Source organism: Schistocerca serialis, unplaced genomic scaffold, assembly GCF_023864345.2.
Source record: "Schistocerca serialis cubense isolate TAMUIC-IGC-003099 unplaced genomic scaffold, iqSchSeri2.2 HiC_scaffold_1362, whole genome shotgun sequence".
In the NCBI taxonomy this organism is placed as follows: domain Eukaryota; kingdom Metazoa; phylum Arthropoda; class Insecta; order Orthoptera; family Acrididae; genus Schistocerca; species Schistocerca serialis.
This window is the reverse complement of record NW_026047583.1, coordinates 13,975,178-13,997,357: the sequence shown is the minus strand read 5'-3', so window position 1 is coordinate 13,997,357 and position 22,180 is coordinate 13,975,178.

Genomic DNA, 22,180 nt, shown 5'->3' with positions numbered 1-22,180 from the left:
TAATGATGAGTTAAAATCATATTCAAATAGGCTCTGACTGAGCACATATTTTAAAACGAAATACTCCCTTTGAGGAACATTCTTTACAACATAACCATAAATACAATAGCAAATTACTCAAACGTGTACTCCCCCAAGATTCCGATTCACAAAGCCATAGACAAAACGTGGAGAACGTATCACTTAGACCAACATAATGTTGCTCCCTCAGTTACCCCAAATAACGGACTCCCTTAGTTGCACAGCAAAGAACCAGACCTAATGAAACCACCACAGTTTTCGCCTCTAAATTGTCACAGTACAAGTGAGACTCAATCACAAATGTAATTTTACATCACCAGTTCCCGTATAGTCAATACAAGTGCCTGATTTTCACCCGTTTATAACGGCAGGCAGCAACATTGTACAGAAAAGAGCATAGACACAAGCTCTTACCAATTCTGTTCTTCGAAAGCAGCCACCACAACTCTCGGGAACCACTGGGACATCCAATGCAAAAATCGTTACTCCTTCACACAAATTACAGGATGCCCACTTCCCGCTGCTTGCTACGGTGCCTTGTGTTCAGAGCCAACTTGTGTATCTCCGTGCGATCGGTCCGGTCCCACACTTGCTGCGTCAACCCGACAACCGTCTTCCACCACGTCCCGGAGCACACCCCCCACTGGACCTCGCCTTGTTACTCCTCCTGTAGGCTGCAGAAGGCGCTGCTTACTGCCCTGACCATGGCAGGAAAGATAAACCACCAGAGTGGCACTATCGATATGAGCCGCCACGGCTCAATGTGCGGTTGTATAGACCAGGGAATCCATAACCGTGAACTACCCTGTGCAGTTAACTCGAAGGAAGGCATACTTGGACAGTAGTTCTGTGTTTAACCACGTGTATTTCTCCCCACAGCTAAAAAGTAGCCACGTAAAGTGCTACACTGTGTTTGACATTATGTTTCATGCTTCCATCGGAGAGTGGGGTGGACCAACAGCCGCCGCGTGACGTGACCCAGACGGTCAGCAAATGGCCGACCTAAACAGTTGCCGGTCGGAGTCGAATCAGCTGATCCGGTACCTACTGCGCCTGCACAAGCGCCGGCTATGTCAACACTGTAGCCACTGCGCCAGCGCCGGTGCTGCGCACATCAACGCCTCCGCTGCCGCTTCACCTGCTGTGTGCTGTGTCGCCCGCATCGGGAATCTGCATGGTGCAGCCGACGCGCCGTCACGCCACGTACTCACCGCCCGACACCTGTAACGACCGACGGCTACAACCAACCTCAACAACGTGCTGACGATCATCGTGCTAACACATCAGCATGGAATCACATGTTTGAACTTAACCTCAGGCGGGCACACAAATATTCTTTCCTACCGTGACAAAATAGATATAAACTGAGCATTTGTTATGCAACACAACATTATTTTTCTCGTACAAGTGAACTAGATCTTGTGACTCAAAACAAATATTTTGACTTTCAAGTGAACCTTAATCTCATTGAGTAACATGCTGGATGTGTGCCTTGAACACATTAGACGTTGTGTGTTTAAATTTTTGCACACACAATAGAAGTGAAATCAGCGTTAACGCACGGTAAGACTTTGGAGTGTGAATAATTTTAACTGTTGTGAGTAAAGATAAAATAATAGACAGTGGGGCAGACTTGTATATGCCAACATTAGGATCTATACTTGGACAGTGTGATAAACCAATGCAATCTAAGTTCCCCCAAATATTACAATCGTAGTAGGCCACTAACATTTTATCCGTGCCAACTACGTAGGACAATTATATTGTGAACATTGTGTCGTGTGACTGAATATGTGTTGAACATTCATGCAGACACGAATCTGGGAAACTCGCGAGACGACCTGGGCCCAGTGTGGTTTTCCCAGGTTTCCCGATCACCCTGTGCCTGGATAGGGGGGGGGGGGGGGGCTCAACAAGTTAGTTCCTGGGACTAGGTGAGGTCATCTCGCAATGTGGAGGAAGTGTCATATCATCAGAAATGTGAAAGACTACAAAACACTACCATGTAATGAAGGAACTGTGACTAGCTGATAGCCTGTGGGATTATTATTATTATATAAAGTGATGCACTTTTATTTGTCGACGCAAGTGGCATCAGACAAACATGTGATGTTCACCGTGTGATGCCAGGGGGCGATGTAGCATCTCCTGGCCAGTCGTCATAATAAAGCGTGTGATAGAATTTTTTCCGTGTGTGTAAGACCAGTTAACATGTATCGATATAGGGCCACACACATGGCGAAAGAGAAATAATTTAAATACGAATAAACATGACCAAGTGAAGCAATAAAGCAAGACTGTGTAAACATTTCACGAATATATTATGTGTGTATGTAGAACAATCATAATTATTTGACGTTTTATGCATTTTTTAACTTTGAATCCATGACATATTATTATCTTTGAAAATTGTATTCTTGTTAAATGAATTAGTGATTATGATCTGTGCCTCAGATAAAAAGGACAATTCAGTACATGTGTAAATAGTAAAAAGCATTGTAATAATCTCTCTGTTCTCCTTGGGTTTCATTACAAGTAACACTTGCGTGTTAAGCAAATGTATATGCCGACTGTGAGTCTTTTGTTCATGAAGCTTGAGATCCGCCATTAGGTGAGCTGTTGTAAAAAGGTGTGTAAAATTAATGAATTCTTGTTTTAATATATAGAGTTTGAGCAAATATGTTTTTAAAATAATTTGTTAAGTTGCCAGCCATTCGTCCCACAAATAATTTAGACATTTTCAGCATTTAATTTAGCGGAAGCCGCTGTACCAATGTGCGAGGGCAACGCCCGCAGACGCGGCACATTTAAAAAATACTTAATTTAGGCATCGCATTCGCCTCGCCGGTAAAGCGAGGTAACATAATAATATTTAACATTTTATTACAGCTTCCAGCAGTGCCAGCAGACTATATTATATTATTCAGTGCATTTCTCAGTTTGATTTGGAAGGCACTGTGCAACATGTTCTATGCGGGCACAAAAATATAACGAATAACTGTGTTATGACTTTATCATTTTCACATTTTGTGGCAAGGTCTGCTCTGTGAAAGTAAAGCAATATTTTACATTCTTTCCCTGAGATTAAGAGAACGCGGGCTAGCCGCACCTGGTCTAATTAACAGTATTCAATAATCCACTGCATAACGTAACCAACATTCAGTGCTGTAACGATCATTTGAATTTCATTACTGATTTTTCTGAAAATGTGGCAAGGTAGTGAGTTCAGATACAGTTTTCTTTCTTTCTTGATTATGTTACAGTAGCAAGTGAATGTTCCCTACGTGATTATCCAGAGCAGATGTGGAAAAGCAGTAATTTGATCCATGGTGTGCCACATTGATGATAAAAGTGTTTATTCCCTCTCCCACTCCATGTCTGAACTTAACATATGTGTGCTAATGTGACTCATACAGCCAAAGTGAAATATTTACTCAAAATTACTCAAAGTTACTTTCTTTTATGAAGAAAGAATTAACCAAATAAAGAGAGTGTAATAACATTGAATCAAAACCATAGCAACTTGTTACAAATAATTTTGTGTACTGCCATGTGCTCTCAGTTTCAGTTTTATATCAGTCTGAACATTGCAAATCCAAACTTTAATATCGTAAAGCAAAGTTACTAGTTACCATGTACCAACGTACTTGCTGCTACACATATATAATCATATCTAAATAAATAAAACCACAAACCGAATAAAATTAACTCCAGTAGTAAAAAATTGAGAGGTGGAGTAGGGGAGACAAGAATAACTGGCGCCCAACTTGGGGCACGGACAGTTGCAGTGGCCACTATATATGTGCACAATAACTAATCCGATATACTTCTTGTACAGAGGATAATTGATAAATATATATATGTATTTGTGTTTATCAAATGACTGAATGCTTGTGCAGTTTTTTTCTTTTTGATAAAGTCAACTTGCTGAGCTCTGTAAAAGTAATTGGGAAAGTGCCAACCATTTTAATGGCAGGTAATACTTTTTCATCTCTTTTCCTGGTACTTGACCCTTGATTTTCTTGAACCAACATTGCTGACTTGTGGATGTGGAGAGGTCTTATTGTGTGTTTCAGGTAGAGTTCGCTGTGGTGTTTACAGAATTCAAATGGAGGGGGAGGGCAGAGGCCGGTGAAAGACGGGACTAATAGAGATGTGGGCTGTGAATGCTGGCCAGACAATGTCCTTACCAGCTCCATCACTGGTACTGGGTATAGCTATTACACATCGATCCACTGTTACAACACCTCGTCTGTATTACTTTGTCTATCCTCACACCATTTGGGGTGGGAATAAGCCTTTTAAAAATTTTCACTGTTTGTTATAGTTACTGATTGATAATTGATTTCAGTTGATTTTCATTTATTCAGGTGCTGAAATTCCTTTTTTATTGTGTTTTTATTTATTTAATTACTATTATTATTTTTGTTATAGGAAATGAAAAGATCGTCCAAAGGGACAGAATCCTCGGTGAGGAGAAAACACAAGCAGAGCTATGAGAGTAAGCTGTTTACATCCTTGTTTTGCTTAACCTTTTATTCCCCTGACCTAAGCATGTTACACTTTTGCCAGTTTTGCTGTGATAGAGATGTATTCTCTTAATAAGTTTAACCTTATAACCGTGTTTTAGTTAACTTTCTATGAAAATTTATTACATGTATTATAAGAAAAGCCCTATTTAACTATAACTACAATATAAGTTGCAAGATGGAAAGTTAAAGTCTTACAATAAACGGCTGCTCCTCTCGAAACTGCTTTATACAATACAATACACTAGACTGTTGCTAATCTGGCCATTCCTGGCACATATGCCTGTTGGATTAACGGAAGTGCCAGATTATTGTGTGTCTGAAATTTATTTAATGCACTTATGTTGTATTTTCCTTATTTACTCGTATCTAAGCCACACTTTTTTTCCGGTTTTTGTAATCCAAAAAACTGCCTGCGGCTTAGAATCGAGTGCAAAGCAAGTGGAAGTTCTGAAACATTTTGGTGGGTGCCGCCACAACTAACTTCTGCTGTTGAATATATGTAGCTCTACACAGGCTTGCTTTGTAGGCACAAAGATAAATACTGGCGCCAAAACCTCTGCATCAGTTAATGTACTACGAAAATCCGACTGGCAAGACTATTTGGGATGTTTGTGAATATGGCCAACTCTACGTTCTGAATTTTTTCCTACCTGTGAGAAGAGATGGTTGCTAACAGGAACTTTTATGAATTGCGAATCACATGCAGTATTTTCTTCAACATAAGAATAATACGGATATAAACATTTTGCCATGTATTCTCTCGTGTTTGCTGCTATCTCATTTAAATCCTGTCTACCTAATAACCTACGAAACTAGTGTGAGACAGCAGCAAATGCGGAAGTATATACATATCATGTCATGTTTATATTCATATTATTCTGATGACTAATAGTGATACAATCAGAAATGAAGCACGGCAATTTACTAGATTTTTAAATCTAAGATGACTAATTTCTGTGCAGAATGTAATGTACAAAAGAGGCGTCTGCAAAGATTTTCAAACGGAGAAAAATTTTAGCTAAACTGTCGTTCAGAACATCTATCATACCCAGTCTATTATTTGGTTCTTGTTGATCATTATCAAAGAAAGCAGCAGTATAATTAACAACAAATAGCAGTCTCTTGCCATTGTTTCGCTAATGAGACAATTCCTTTCCTTTTTTATTGTAAGCGGCGGTAGCGCGCACGTAAGCAAGCCATGCCACGAGTGGCGACAGGTCGTAAACACTTACTATCAGAATGTGACAAACAATACATGACACAGTACAATAATGCATTTTCAGCCTAGAGTGACGTAAACACCTATAACAAAGAGAACGGCACTTATCAGATCAAAGAAAAATAAGCAACCCATTCAAACCAGACGAAGCACGCCTGATGCATAGCAATGGCTACCTGGTAAAGCTTAACTGCAAAGCTTACGACTCGAACCAAACTACTGTAGCTGTATCGTCATTTATTCTACCTAAATTGTGTCTCATATTACAATAGACCAACTTTGTTTAGATTTGGAGGTGCGGCCTAAAACTTTTCTCTCCCCTTGAATTTCGAGTCTCAAATTTCAGGTGCGGCTTAGATTCGGGAATTTTTTTTTTCCATGATTTCGAGTCTCATTTTTCAGGTGTGGCTTAGATTCGAGTGCGGCTTAGATTTGAGTAAATACGGTAGTTGGATTGAAAAAAAAATCTACTCAACAAGTGGCGGCAGGTATTCTCTTACTGCCGCTCGGTGAGCTGACTTTTTATCTGTCCAGTTAAATTATATTGTCAATAACAGATTATTTTCATTCTTAAATAACTTGTTTTAAATATATTTTGTGTCATTATCTCAAGTTTTGCTTGTCTATTTCTATTTTTCTTTAAGTTTTTAGATATCGCTTATATAGCTTTGATAGTTTCCTAACACGTGAATCTATTTGCTGTGTTGGAATCCTTGCATGCTTACATATTGAAACTGCAGTTTCACAGATCAGTTTATAACTGTAAGGGAAACTTCGGTGTTCATCAAAGTTATTGAACTGGACACATCTAAGCATGTCTAATGCACGAGGTAGTGTTGAGGTTGACAACGGTGATAGTGGCTTCCCGAGGAGCCAGTCGCAAGAGAAGATATTAGGCTAGTAACAGTAGCAGCCATATTCAGTTATTCATTTGCCTGAGATATAACAGATATTATCGACCTTTAAATATAATTGCATTAAGCTCAAAGTGTACACAACAATTACACTACTCATTAGGACAAAAATAAGGTGTGTGGAGCAAAGGTTTCAGTTTTATAACACAGCTGTGGTAAGAGTCCAGGTCTTGTATTATATCAATTTATGTGAGCTGTTCAGTGAAAAATGATTGTAACCTTTTGAAAGGTCCCTCGGAATTGGCTCCAGTCTTCACTGCTGCTTGTGATGACAGGAAAGGCTTCCCATCAAGGTAGCTTTTCGTGTTAGGGAATAGAAAATAGTTAATGGGGGAAAATCTCTACCGTAGGCGGTGTGAGGTAATGCACTTCCCATTGTTTTTTGCATTATTTTTAATAACATAACTTGAAGTATGTGACTGTGCATTATTGTGGTGCATGATGTGGCCAGTTTCGTGAATAAGTGATCTGTAGCTGATGTAAGTGTGGGAACAGAAGGAAGTACTTTTTTTTGTAATGGTTTGTGACACCGTAGATTTCCACACTGAGCCTTGCTGTTCGCTCTCAGTATCAAAATGACATAGCCAAGTTTCATCAGCATTGATTACATCTGAAAGAAACTACTAATCCACATGTAATGTCAACTCAAACTCCACACAGACCTGCACGTGAATGCCTCTGTTTGAAAATCGAGTGACGGAACCTGCCTCACATAGACACAACTTGTGTGTAAACATTCTTTCAAGGACTTGTCTGTGGCAGGCAACAAAATTTTCAGTATTTTTGGAATTGTCCCTAAGGTTATTCGTCGATCCTCCCTGATGACAACACCGGCGTTGTATTCTTCCTTAAGGCCGTAACTGGAGTGCCAGTACAGTCATTGTTGTTTCCCTCTTTAAACAATTTAACCATCTTTTGAGTTCTGCTGTAGGGAAGAGCAAACTTTCCATAGGCCTCTTGTAACATTGCATAGGCCTCAACTAAAGATTTTCTGAGAAGAAAGAATAATTCCAGAGAATCAGAACTGCATGTTGTTCATCACGTGTCACTTCCACTGTTGTGGCAGTCGATAGTGAATGTTGTGAATGTGCCTCATCTTGCCCTCTGTCATTGGTGGAAACTGGGAGTGCCAAAAATCTTCTAAGTACAGTGTGTTTGTTACACATGACAGTAACAGAAAACGGTGCAAAGAAGTTGTAGCACAAGAAATTATGACTGTAAAAAAATTATGTAGTCCTGTATTGGATAGTTGTCGTGTATCTATATGAAATCTAGCAGTGTCTCCACGTCTCTTTCACATGTATAATCGTATTCCATGATTCTTTAAGTGAAATGTTAGGAAATTGTGTTGTGTGCAGAATTCTGTCAAGTGACTTCCCACGTAATTCCTTTCTCCCAGTCTGTGCTTTCCTACAGTTTTTCCTATTCCTACTGTCAAATTCCATTCCCCCTTCAGAATTAGTGAAATGTGGTGGCAGGAGGAACAAGACTTTTTGTCAGGTGATTACAGGGTTATAAATACAAAATCAAATAGGGGTAATGCAGGAGTAGGTTTAATAATGAATAAAAAATTAGGAGTGCGGGTTAGCTACTACAAACAGCATAGTGAACGCATTATTGTGGCGAAGATAGACACAAAGCCCATGCCTACTACAGTAGTACAAGTTTATATGCCAACTAGCTCTGCAGATGATGAAGAAATTGATGAAATGTATGACGAGATAAAAGAAATTATTCAGGTAGTGAAGGGAGACGTAAATTTAATAGTCATGGGTGACTGGAATTCGTCAGTAGGAAAAGGGAGAGAAGGAAACATAGTAGGTGAATATGGATTGGGGGGAAGAAATGAAAGAGGAAGCCGCCTTGTAGAATTTTGCACAGAGCATAACCTAATCATAGCTAACACTTGGTTCAAGAATCATAAAAGAAGGTTGTATACCTGGAAGAATCCTGGAGATACTAAAAGGTATCAGATAGATTATATAATGGTAAGACAGAGATTTAGGAACCAGGTTTTAGATTGTAAGACATTTCCAGGGGCAGATGTGGATTCTGACCACAATCTATTGGTTATGAACTGCAGATTGAAACTGAAGAAACTGCAAAAAGGTGGGAATTTAAGGAGATGGGACCTGGATAAACTGAAAGAACCAGAGGTTGTACAGAGTTTCAGGGAGAGCATAAGGGAACAATTAACAGGAATGGGGGAAAGAAATACAGTAGAAGAAGAATGGGCAGCTCTGAGGGATGAAGTAGTGAAGGCAGCAGACGATCAAGTAGGTAAAACAACGAGGGCTAATAGAAATCCTTGGGTAACAGAAGAAATATTGAATTTAATTGATGAAAGGAGAAAATATAAAAATGCAGTAAATGAAGCAGGCAAAAAGGAATACAAACGTCTCAAAAATGAGATTGACAGGAAGTGCAAAATGGCTAAGCAGGGATGGCTAGAGGACAAATGTAAGGATGTAGAGGCTTCTCTCACTAGTGGTAAGATAGATACTGCCTACAGGAAAATTAAAGAGACCTTTGGAGAGAAGAGAACCACTTGTATGAATATCAAGAGCTCAGATGGCAACCCAGTTCTAAGCAAAGAAGGGAAGGCAGAAAGGTGGAAGGAGTATATAGAGGGTTTATACAAGGATGAAGTACTTGAGGACAATATTATTGCAATGGAAGAGGATGTAGATGAAGACGAAATGGGAGATAAGATACTGAGTGAAGAGTTTGACAGAGCACTGAAAGACCTGAGTCGAAACAAGGCCCCGGGAGTAGACAACATTCCATTAGAACTACTGATGGCCATGGGAGAGCCAGTCATGACAAAACTCTACCATCTGGTGAGCAAGAATTATGAGACAGGCGAAATACCCTCAGACTTCAAGAATAATATAATAATTCCAATCCCAAAGAAAGCAGGTGTTGACAGATGTGAAAATTACCGAACTATCAGTTTAATAAGTCACAGCTGCAAAATACTAACGCGAATTCTTTACAGACGAATGGAAAAACTAGTAGAAGCGAACCTCGGGGAAGATCAGTTTGGATTCCGTAGAAATGTTGGAACATGTGAGGCAATACTAACCTTACGACTTATCTTAGAAGAAAGATTAAGAAAAGGCAAACCTATGTTTCAAGCATTTGTAGACTTAGATAAAGCTTTTGACAATGTTAACTGGAATACTCTCTTTCAAATTCTGAAGGTGGCAAGGGTAAAATACAGGGAGCGAAAGGCTATTTACAATTTGTACAGAAACCAGATGGCAGTTGTAAGAGTCGAGGGGCATGAAAGGGAAGCAGTGGTTGGGAAAGGAGTGAGACAGGGTTGTAGCCTCTCCCCGATGTTATTCAATCTGTATATTGAGCAAGCAGTAAAGGAAACAAAAGAAAAATTCGGAGTAGGCATTAAAATTCATGGAGAAGAAGTAAAAACTTTGAGGTTTGCTGATGACATTGTAATTCTGTCAGAGACAGCAAAAGACTTGGAAGAGCAGTTGAACGGAATGGACAGTGTCTTGAAAGAAGGATATAAGATGAACATCAACAAAAGCAAAATGAGGATAATGGAATGTAGTCAAATTAAATCAGGTGATGCTGATTGAATTAGATTAGGAAATGAGACACTTAAAGTAATAAAGGAGTGTTGCTATTTAGGGAGTAAAATAACTGATGATGGTCGAAGTAGAGAGGATATAAAATGTAGACTGGCAATGGCAAGGAAATCGTTTCTGAAGAAGAGAAATTTGTTAACATTGAGTATAGATTTAAGTGTCAGGAAGTCGTTTCTGAAAGTATTTGTATGGAGTGTAGCCATGTATGGAAGTGAATCATGGACGATAAATAGTTTGGACAAGAAGAGAATAGAAGCTTTCGAAATGTGGGGCTACAGAAGAATGCTGAAGATAAGGTGGGTAGATCACGTAACTAATGAGGAGGCATTGAATAGGATTGGGGAGAAGAGAAGTTTGTGGCACAAATTGACTAGAAGAAGGGATCGGTTGGTAGGACATGTTTTGAGGCATCAAGGGATCACAAATTTAGCATTGGAGGGCAGCGTGGAGGGTAAAAATCGTAGATGGAGACCAAGAGATGAAAACACTAAGCAGATTCAGAAGGATGTAGGTTGCAGTAGGTACTGGGAGATGAAGAAGCTTGCACAGGATAGAGTAGCATGGAGAGCTGCATCAAACCAGTCTCAGGACTAAAGACCACAACAACAACAACATTCAGAATTAAGTTTATATTTCCTTCAAATATCTGAATAATTTTTAACTCCAGTATTGCACATTTCAATCGCTTACCCACATTGCTACTTTTTTTATTCATTATCAGCCTTACTCCTCCCTGATGCATATTTGATTTCATGTTTATAACCCTTAACAGACCTGACCAGAAATCCTTTACTTCCAGCCATAGCATTTCAATTATTTGCACTATATTTAACTTGAATTTGTCCATATGTCTTTTTAAATACTCTAACCTACCAACTCTGTTACGTGCTCTAGCATCCTGCGTACTGGTCTGTGGAGTGCCAGTTATATTTTTTTCTATGATATTATTGTCTGAGCAGTCACTGACCACAGATCTGAATTCTGTGTGGGGAGTGGCAACTATTTTCTCTAAGGAATATTTTCCACAAGACGATGCCACAGTTATTAAGCCGGATGTCCTCGGCAAGTACGACTACTCGAGTTGTATGTCAGTAACAGCCATTCGCAGTACTGCTATAGTGAGACCACGTCAGCTAATGTTAAAAGGACAGACCAGCCGAGCGTCCGAGCCGTTGCCACTGCGGCTACAGTTCCCCTCTCTGGGGAATGTGGATTTATGCGGTCTCGCCACACGTACGGGTCAGATGTGCTCGTGGCTACAGTACAGCTGATTTACTCGAGACAAATACCTTGACAGTTCCCTCACAGGGGCTACTGTTAGAAGCGCTCCGTTGTAAATCCATTCCTCGCGTTCAATCTCTGTTGTGAACTGGACATTATATTTCGATTCCACAAATCCCGTTCCTCTAGACATAATTTTTTTTCTATCTGTCACAACTTGTATCAGTAATTTACTGTCCATTAATATATTAGAGAGCACAGGAGTGGGACAACAAATGTGTCTGTTTGCAGATCCATACGCTCATCAGAGGGCTTCACTGGCAGCTGCCACTGGCAGTGGCCCGTGCCGATGCCTGTGTGCAGCATATGCAGGAGCTGGTGCACCTGCCCCAGCCACAGTAGCTGACGATCGCCTGACAGCAGGTGCTCCGGCCACAGTTGACACCGACGCTGTTGCTGCTCTGGCCACAGTTGACACCGACACTGTTGCTGCTCTGCCTAACTCTTCGGCTTGCCCTGATTATCTTACTCTCTGATCCCACAACAGATAGAGTTGAATGTAAATGACTACAGGTGTGGTGACAGTTACCTCATTTTCTTTGCATCGAACAATAACTCTGCGAAGACACATTGACTAGACATCAGTAATACGGGATACGGAACAGGCTGAGCACTCGTTTGGGCTCGCTTAAATAATACTGTTTCTTTTCCAGCTCACCAGAGCACACTGTGGAGCCTTTATAAGCAGTCGTGTGAGCTGTACAGACACACTGTCACTGAAATTGCGCACATTGTGAGTGGAGATGTAATCTGTTGCTGCTCCCTACTAGGCTTGGGAAAACCACAAACATACATAAAATCTATAGGCACAGAAAAATTTGTGATACAGAAAAATTCGTGGGACTGGAAAACAGCACTGGTACTGTAAAGGAGCAACGGTACTGTGAAGAAGGGGGAAAAAAAGCACTGATCTCGCAAGGCACAGAGATTACTAGTAATGGAAAACACCGACGAAGGTGCTGACATCCGTTTTGTCACCCGACGTCAGCTGCTGCTGCAGCGTGTGGTGGGCAGGCATGGGCGAGTAGGGCTGGTAAGTCGTCCCTCTTCTTATGAGAGGTCGTAGGTCATAATGTCCAGTTCGAGGTCAGTGGTCAGCATCAAAAGTTTCGGCGGGGAGTGCATCACGTGACCCAGTGACAGATGCGTCGCTAACTGCGGCATCCGGTGCAGTGGGGACACACTGGCGATGTCAGTCGAGGAGTGGGGATGGAGACGGTGACTCCGGATGGCCACCTGTCTGGCAGTGACCCCCGCTACAGCACGAACCGGACCATCTGAGACGTGGGAACGGCGATAGGCGGAGGCGGGTAGGTGAAAGGTGGTGGGACCTCCTCGACAGAGCCTGCCGCGTGCGGGCGAGGCCGGTTAGAGTGATCGGACATCCTGCCGTCAGGAGTGTGGATGCCGCTTGGGCGTCGGCCCCGTGACACTCGGCGGTGGTGAGTTTGGCCTGCAGCCAAAACTGTGAGCTGAGATACGCGCATCCAGCTGGAACCGTCACTTAGCTGGCAATGCGGCATCAGATGCGGCAGGTGAAGGAGGGTCTGTGGTTGGCATCCGTGTGGCAGCTCCACCAGGCTCTTGTCTCCAACCGGAGTTAAATTATACAAATGAAAAAAATTATCTAAAGCAGCTTCAGGCCCCTGCCAGTTACGGACTTCTGCATCTGAGTTTTAAACATGCTAAGTGTGTGTTCGGCTTCACTATTAGATTGAGGATCAAGTGGTGGAGCTGTGTGGGATGGCAGACCCCACTAGCCAGACAAAAATATGTAACTTACCAAGAAACAAACTGGGGGCCGTTATCAGTAACCATGGTACACAGAAGTCCCTCAATTGAAAAATCTTAAATAGGGTCTAACATAGTGGCTGCCACGGATGTGGATGGACCGTGAACCACGTAGGGAAACTTGGAATAGAATACCAGTGCCGAGTGAGAGTTAACATCTCAGTAGTGTAAGCAATAGGTTGTTCAAACGCATCCGCTAATTTGTGCGCTAACACTGCGGCGAGACCGTGCTGAGAGGCATCTGCAGCCGCCACGAGCTGCTGATCTGGCTGTAAAGTGGCCAGACGTGAGCAGATTGAAGCAAAGTGAATGCTCGGTCGCAAGCTGGGGACCAGAAAAAAGGCACATTTTTATGGAAAAGGTCTGCAGTGGCCGAGCGACAGTGGTCACACCCTGTAAATATGTTTAGCTTTACCTAGAAATGCTTGCCTCATTGGAAATTGGCTGTGGCAAAACCACAGTTGTGTCAACGTGGTGATGTAATGGCTCGACACCCGTGTGAGAAACCTCAAAACGTAGGTACTCAATTGAAGGCTGGAAAAACTGCAAGTTTGTGTGGTCGCACTCGACACTAAAACAAAAAGCAATGAACGAAGAGGTAATTGGTGCAGTCAGGTACAGAGGGTGTCAGGAGTTTTAAAACACATTGAAAAATTGCAGACAACGGTCAGTATCGGTACAGGCTGAAAGGCGTATTGACAGCGAGAAGGCGCGTAACGGCCTCCTCGGAGGAGAGCTGCAAGTAGTCTTCCAACAAATCAATCTTGGAAGCGGTGATCGCCTGTCAATTTTTCGAAAACAGAGATGAAAACTCAGAGGGGGGAGACTCTATTTGCCAATACGGAAACGTTAAACGCATCTAACCCAAACCGGTCAGTGGTATGGAAATGATCCCCAACTAGGAAGGTGAGAGGGCGAATGGCAGATTTATAACAGACAAGATCAGAGAACTGACATTGGATTGGAATCTGCCATTTTCGTAGCTAACCAGCTTTCATGAAACTTTCGTGGGGGGAGAGGAACCCGAGTACATGTGCATTTGTGAGTTTACTAAAGTCACTGCTGCTCGTGTGGCCGTTTGCATTTTTAGTAGTTTAGTAAACACACAATTCAGTAAACAATTTTTTGGGCAAATAGTCATGGTGGGGGGGGGGGGGGGGGAAATTGAAGAATTGAGGTAGCCAAAATGAGGTTTCTATAATATAATTTAGAGTACATTTGAGCTAATGACAGCTGAAATGGAGATAATAGATGTGAAGAGTACACTGGAAAAATCTGAAGTACTTTTAGTTAATGGGGTTGAATTGCATTGAAAGAATGGCTGTTAATAGGTACCCAAAAATAAAGTACATGTAATGCGCAATAATGATGGCACATCAGTAGTGAACAGTTTACCATGTGGAACTGTGATTACATCATCTTGTTTGGCACTTTTCATTTTGATGAAACGTAAAAAGCTGGGTGTAGCAACCTTTTCAAGAAGTCCACAGACATCTGGGAGTTAATGGAGTCCACTATTTATGATTTCAACTGGTAGGAAGTATTTTCCTGGAAATCGCCTAAGGGGGTAATGCAGATAGTGCAGCACACATGAGCGAGATACGAGAACCCGCAGTATGTGCACTTGTTGCAAACCGTTGTCGTGCATCTGTCATTGCTTTTAAGAGTTTAACAGGTCTTCAGTTTTGAATAATGAAATCTTTTGGATGCAGTATCAGTGCTTATTCTCTTCTGATCCTTGTGCAAGGTAAAGAAACTAGTAGTGTTGTGTCATATTGTAATTTCCTGCCCCGTGGCAGTCTTGGGTGTACTAACAACTAAAGTATGTTAAGTTATATATAAAAACAAAGATGAGGTGACTTACCGAACGAAAGCGCTGGCAGGTCGATAGACACACAAACAAACACAAACATACACACAAAATTCAAGCTTTCGCAACAAACTGTTGCCTCATCAGGAAAGAGGGAAGGAGAGGGGAAGACGAAAGGAAGTGGGTTTTAAGGGAGAGGGTAAGGAGTCATTCCAATCCCGGGAGCGGAAAGACTTACCTTTGGGGGAAAAAAGGACAGGTATACACTCGCACACACGCACATATCCATCCACACATACAGACACAAGCAGACATATTTAAAGACATATTCGGTCTTTCAATATGTCTGCTTGTGTCTGTATGTGTGGATGGATATGTGCGTGTGTGTGAGTGTATACCTGTCCTTTTTTCCCCCTAAGGTAAGTCTTTCCGCTCCCGGGATTGGAATGACTCCTTACCCTCTCCCTTAAAACCCACTTCCTTCCGTCTTCCCCTCTCCTTCCCTCTTTCCTGATGAGGCAACAGTTTGTTGCGAAAGCTTGAATTTTGTGTGTATGTTTGTGTTTGTTTGTGTGTCTATCGACCTGCCAGCGCTTTCGTTCGGTAAGTCACCTCATCTTTGTTTTTATATATAATTTTTCCCACGTGGAATGTTTCCCTCTATTATATTGAAAGTATGTTAAGTGATGAACTTGTATCCCTTCACCATTTTGTGAGGGCGGTCCACAACAAAAAAAATTTGTAGCCAATAATTATGTGAAATACTGATAGTCAACTTATTTTGTCCGTTGGAAGTCTTTAGATAGGCAACATTCATCTGAGTTCTGGAATCCTTAGTTTGTCTTTTGGTCACTTTACTTTTTGATGTGAAGCTGTTGACCTTGTCATACAGTAACTCTTTTTTTTTTTTTTTTTTTTGTTCTCTGTCAGTCACGAGAAATTGTTTGGTGAACCAGCAGGAGCAGGCACAGCAGCAGCAGCGGCGGCAGTGTCGGGGCTCCTCAAGTGAGTTCAGTTGGTTGTTGTGGTTGTGCTGGTGGTGTGGGTGATGGTGGTGGTGGAGCAGCAGCAGCAGTAGCTTTATATTGACATGCCATCAGAAAAGTTTTAGTTCTGTAGGATGGAATTCTCTCACTATCCCTCCTTTTCCTCCCCCCAGGGGTCACCAGGTTTCATGCACACAGTGCTCCAGCCATTACAGTACTCTGCCTTTTCTAAAACTTAATGGTCCACTGCAGAAATGTTTTACTGCTGATAAATCTCACAGTTTATTTCATCAAATAATCAACCTCCAGTGTTATCCAAATTTCATAGAAGTACAAGCCATCTTGAGTGGGTCACTCCAAGTAGTACAGAACTGACTCCACATAGCTTAGGTTTGCTTTAAAACTATTGCGAGGCACCCAACATTTCCTACGTTTTATACAACACATTCTGCACGGTTGGGAGTGGTAGGGGGGCCGGTATCAAGTCGTCGTGTACCCTCACAGATATAGCCACTTGACAACTCGTGGACTGCACCAGATTGGACTATTTGGGTTGGCAATAATAGTTGCTCCTTTCAGAGTATGCGCTATTGTTGCCCAGTGCAACATAATTGAATACTGAGGAACTTTTACCACAGATATTTGCTTGTACTGACAGGGAGAATGACGTAGACCACTACGTGTGCAATGCAGCAGCTGGACCAACAGCATCAACCTTGACAGCATGGACCAACACTAGCCAGATCCGAGTGCACCAACAGCTTCGCACTGTCGTTGGAGAAGTTATCGATTTCAGTATCGATGGTGCTGGAGTGCTTTGCCGAGGCTGCTATCTTGCACTGAACCGCATCAATAGACTTGAACACGAGTTGAAAATGCTGAATCGTGATACTGACAACCTTAAACCTAGAGCTGTTCTAGCTTCTGTAGAAGATCACAGAAAAAACTCTGCAGGTGAGTCATGGTATGTGATTTTTAGTGTATGATATCATTTTGTTTGATATTGATTTGATAAATGAAGAGTCTCTAAACAAATTTTCTGGGACTTCAGTGCAACATTGGGAATGAAAAGGGTGGGGGATGGGATGACATGATCTTTCTAGCCCATTGAGTATTTTATGGTGGTTGTAATAAACCTTCCACATTCTGGTTGTTGAGGGAAAGTCTTTCTTGTTTTATATGTTATAAGGAATAAGATAGATTGCTACTCACCATAAAGATGACCCGTTCAGTTGCAGACAGGAACAACGATAAGACCGATTGCAGGTAGCATCCAAAGCCTTCCTCAGGCAAAGAAAACATACACAAGAGCGAGCACACCTCGTGCATGCACGGCTGCTGCCACGGCAGCTCTGACCCAAACTCCAGTTGGAGTGCCAGTGTTGGTGGCCGAGTGTGTGCGAAGTGTGCCTGCTTGTGTCAGTGTGTGTATGTTTTCTGGAGGAAGGCTTTGGCCAATACCTGCATTGTGTATAAGTCTTTTCATTATGCCTGTCTGCAACTCAGTGAGTCATCTTCACTGTGAGTAGCAATCTATCCTATTCCTTAAATTGTTGGTATTCGAACCTTAAGTTTTCATTGTCTGTTTTATATTTTATTTATTGATGGCAGGTGTCCCCAAACGTATCCTCTGGCAGAAAACAGTGAGAACCCTGGTACTTTGACGGGAACACATTATTTTTTCTCCAGTTTTAAAAAATGAGGAAATTAGTTTATTCAGTGATTACTCCACTGTCAATTTCTAATTAATAACAAAAATCATAATAAAATTTTAAATAAGTTAGTATCAAAAAAATCTCCATATTATTAATATGTAGTTTAGATGAAGAGGCTTGCACAGGATAGAATAACGTGAAGAGCTCCGTCACACCAATCTTTGGACTGAAGAAACTCTACTTCTGATAGAGTTAATCGTTAATGCACAGGTAATTGAAGAACACTGAAACTTATCTCAACAGTTAGGCTATCAACCACAGGTGAATTGGCTGTGGTCACTGGCATTTGAGGTAGGAGCAGAATGTGGCTGTTGTGAAAACAATACATGTCAATACCAGATACATTCTCCAATTGGTTGTTGCTGTGTTAGGTCGTCTGTAGCAGCCAGTTGCAAAGAATAAAACAAATACAGGTGGATACAACTATTTAGTGCATCGGACACAGAAGTACAGAGAACGTTAAGAAAGCCCAAAACTGTATCATGTTCTGTATGGTTCCCCTTGGCCACACAAACATCTACATACGATACATACTAAAGTCTGTATGTCATCTCAGGTAGAGCACACTAGATATGGCCATTTCAGCTTCAATTTAAGAATACGCCAAAATGTTGTTCGTAGCGTTTCTTGTTGCCTACTGGCTTCGTTTGCCAATTTTCACGGATCGAGTTCAAACGAAAGGTAAATTATTTCAACTTTTGTGCAAATACGTGAGGCTAGACAGTACCTTTTCACTTTTCACACACACATATGCTGTTTCTTCAAACAGCTGTATCCATCTGTGGATGTTGTTTGTATTTGAAAGTTCTAGTATGAAAAAGCAAATAGGTTAAATATATTTCAATTTTTATTCAATTTCAATCTTATATTTTGTTTCATACTAGAATGTCGTGTTCCCAGTTTGGCACAGCTTTGCCACAGGAAACACGAAAGCGGTCGAAGACATCAGTCTTCTGGTCGGCTCCTGATCATTGTCAGAAGGAGGCTAGTTATTGACTATGCAAAGACTTCTATTATTTGGAAAAGAACAACCCGGATTTCTTTACGTAATCTGTATGAATTTTATAATTACCTAAGGGACCTTTAACAATGAACAATAAAAACAATTGCATTGGCAAATGAAATCATTAATATGTGGGGCAGCTATGAGTTGTATAGAAGACAAGGAGCGACCTTCTGTCTACGACCAGGATGCCGCAGTATTCTCTGCTGTAGTAAAGGCTGTTTGATATTTACAAAAATAATACGACATCGAGGTAAAAAAAATAAAGGAAAAGAATAGAATAAGAAATCTGGTAAACACTAAATATATTCAAACAATTCTCACAAGCAATTAGGGCTTATTTATAAACAGTATAACTTACATAAGTACTTTTCTAACTGTATGGTGCGATCAGATTTCAGCCTGTCCTGTACTAGTTTCTTGGTTCATGTTTTTATCACAAATTACAATCATTACTTTTCTCCTTCCTTCAAGACAATTCTTGCACCGTTCAACACCTTCATAACAATAACTTGCTGGTTTACAGTATCGAACATAAATTACTTGAATTTTATAAATTAATAACTGTTGTCTGCATGCAGGCAAGACCGCTCACTTTTATGGCTTAAAGACGACCTTCTTTATGCTTTCACATTACAAGCAGAAGTACATTAAAATCTGAAGATCTACAAAAGTTTTTACTGTCATCTTTTATTTAGATCGAAGTGGAACATTCAGTTCAGCTTCTGTTAAACTGTTTCCTTGACTGTGCAATTGATGTATTAGCGTTCGTGCTAGATGCGCATCTTTACAGTTACGTAAATTATATAAAACAAATGTCTTTAAAAGAATAGGTCTCATCTCATAAGTTGATCATTTAATATACAGATAGGTGAGTGCCTTTCCAAGGGTACTCACACCTTTCATACTATGGAAATCCCAATAATATTACAAAGTGCTTCACTTTATCACTGACGAAATCTTCTGCGAACTGCAAAGACAGAAGCCGACAGTTAAATTCGAATGTGTGAAAGGCCTTCTGTTCACTTACCATGGTATGGAACTTTACATTTACATTTACACAGTATGTTGCATAAGTGAAACAGGTGGAAAACATGAACGTTGTTGTCCTACAATGCATAAAAGTGTTCCAGTGATTACTCAACTGATTTCTTTTGGTGTGTATATATATATATATATATATATATATATATATATATATATATATATATATAATGGAAGGAAACATTCCACGTGGGAAAAATTATATATAAAAACGAAGATGAGGTGACTTACCGAACAAAAGCGCTGGCAGGTCGATAGACACACAAACAAACACAAACATACACACAAAATTCAAGCTTTCGCAACAAACTGTTGCCTCATCAGGAAAGAGGGAAGGAGAGGGGAAGACGAAAGGAAGTGGGTTTTAAAGGAGAGGGTAAGGAGTCATTCCAATCCCGGGAGCGGAAAGACTTACCTTAGGGGGAAAAAAGGACAGGTATACACTCGCACACACGCACATATCCATCCACATATACAGACACAAGCAGACATATTTAAAGACAAAGAGTTTGGGAAGAGATGTCAGTCGAAGCAGAAGTGTAGAGGCAAAGAAGTTGTTGAAAGACAGGTGAGGTATGAGTGGTGGCAACTTGAAATTAGCGGAGATTGAGGCCTGGCGGATGACGAGGATATACTGAAGGGCAAGTTCCCATCTCCGGAGTTCGGATAGGTTGGTGTTGGTGGGAAGTATCCAGATAACCCGGACGGTGTAACACTGTGCCAAGATGTGCTGGCCGTGCACCAAGGCATGTTTAGCCACAGGGTGATCCTCATTACCAACAAACACTGTCTGCCCACCACCACCTACTCCAGTCCTGTAACCCGGAAGGTGTACACGATCAAAGGCAGAGCCACGTGTGAAAGCACCCACGTGATTTACCAACTGACCTGCCTACACTGTGACGCATTCTATGTGGGAATGACCAGCAACAAACTGTCCATTCGCATGAATGGAAATCCTTGTAACTGCCCCCGATGCAAAACCTGTCCCATGCACCCTCCCACCACCACCTACTCCAGTCCTGTAACCCGGAAGGTGTACACGATCAAAGGCAGAGCCACGTGTGAAAGCACCCACGTGATTTACCAACTGACCTGCCTACACTGTGACGCATTCTATGTGGGAATGACCAGCAACAAACTGTCCATTCGCATGAATGGACACAGGCAGACAGTGTTTGTTGGTAATGAGGATCACCCTGTGGCTAAACATGCCTTGGTGCACGGCCAGCACATCTTGGCACAGTGTTACACCATCCGGGTTATCTGGATACTTCCCACCAACACCAACCTATCCGAACTCCGGAGATGGGAACTTGCCCTTCAGTATATCCTCTCTTCTCGTCATCCGCCAGGCCTCAATCTCCGCTAATTTCAAGTTGCCGCCACTCATACCTCACCTGTCTTTCAACAACTTCTTTGCCTCTACACTTCTGCTTCGACTGACATCTCTGCCCAAACTCTTTGTCTTTAAATATGTCTGCTTGTGTCTGTATGTGTGGAATATATATATATATATATATATATATATATATATATATATATATATATATATATATATATATATATATATAATAGAAGGAAACATTCCACGTGGGAAAAAATTATATATAAAAACAAAGATGAGGTGACTTACCGAACGAAAGCGCTGGCAGGTCGATAGACACACAAACAAACACAAACATACACACAAAATTCAAGCTTTCGCAACACACTGTTGCCTCATCAGGAAAGAGGGAAGGAGAGGGGAAGACGAAAGGAAGTGGGTTTCAAGGGAGAGGGTAAGGAGTCATTCCAATCCCAGGAGCGGAAAGACTTACCTTTGGGGGAAAAAAGGACAGGTATACACTTGCACACACGCACATATCCATCCACACATACAGACACAAGCAGACATATTTAAAGACCAAATATGTCTGCTTGTGTCTGTATGTGTGGATGGATATGTGCGTGTGTGCAAGTGTATACCTGTCCTTTTTTCCCCCAAAGGTAAGTCTTTCCGCTCCCGGGATTGGAATGACTCCTTACCCTCTCCCTTGAAACCCACTTCCTTTCGTCTTCCCCTCTCCTTCCCTCTTTCCTGATGAGGCAACAGTGTGTTGCGAAAGCTTGAATTTTGTGTGTATGTTTGTGTTTGTTTGTGTGTCTATCGACCTGCCAGCGCTTTCGTTCGATAAGTCACCTCATCTTTGTTTTTATATATATATATATATATATATATATATATATATATATATATATATATATATGTAT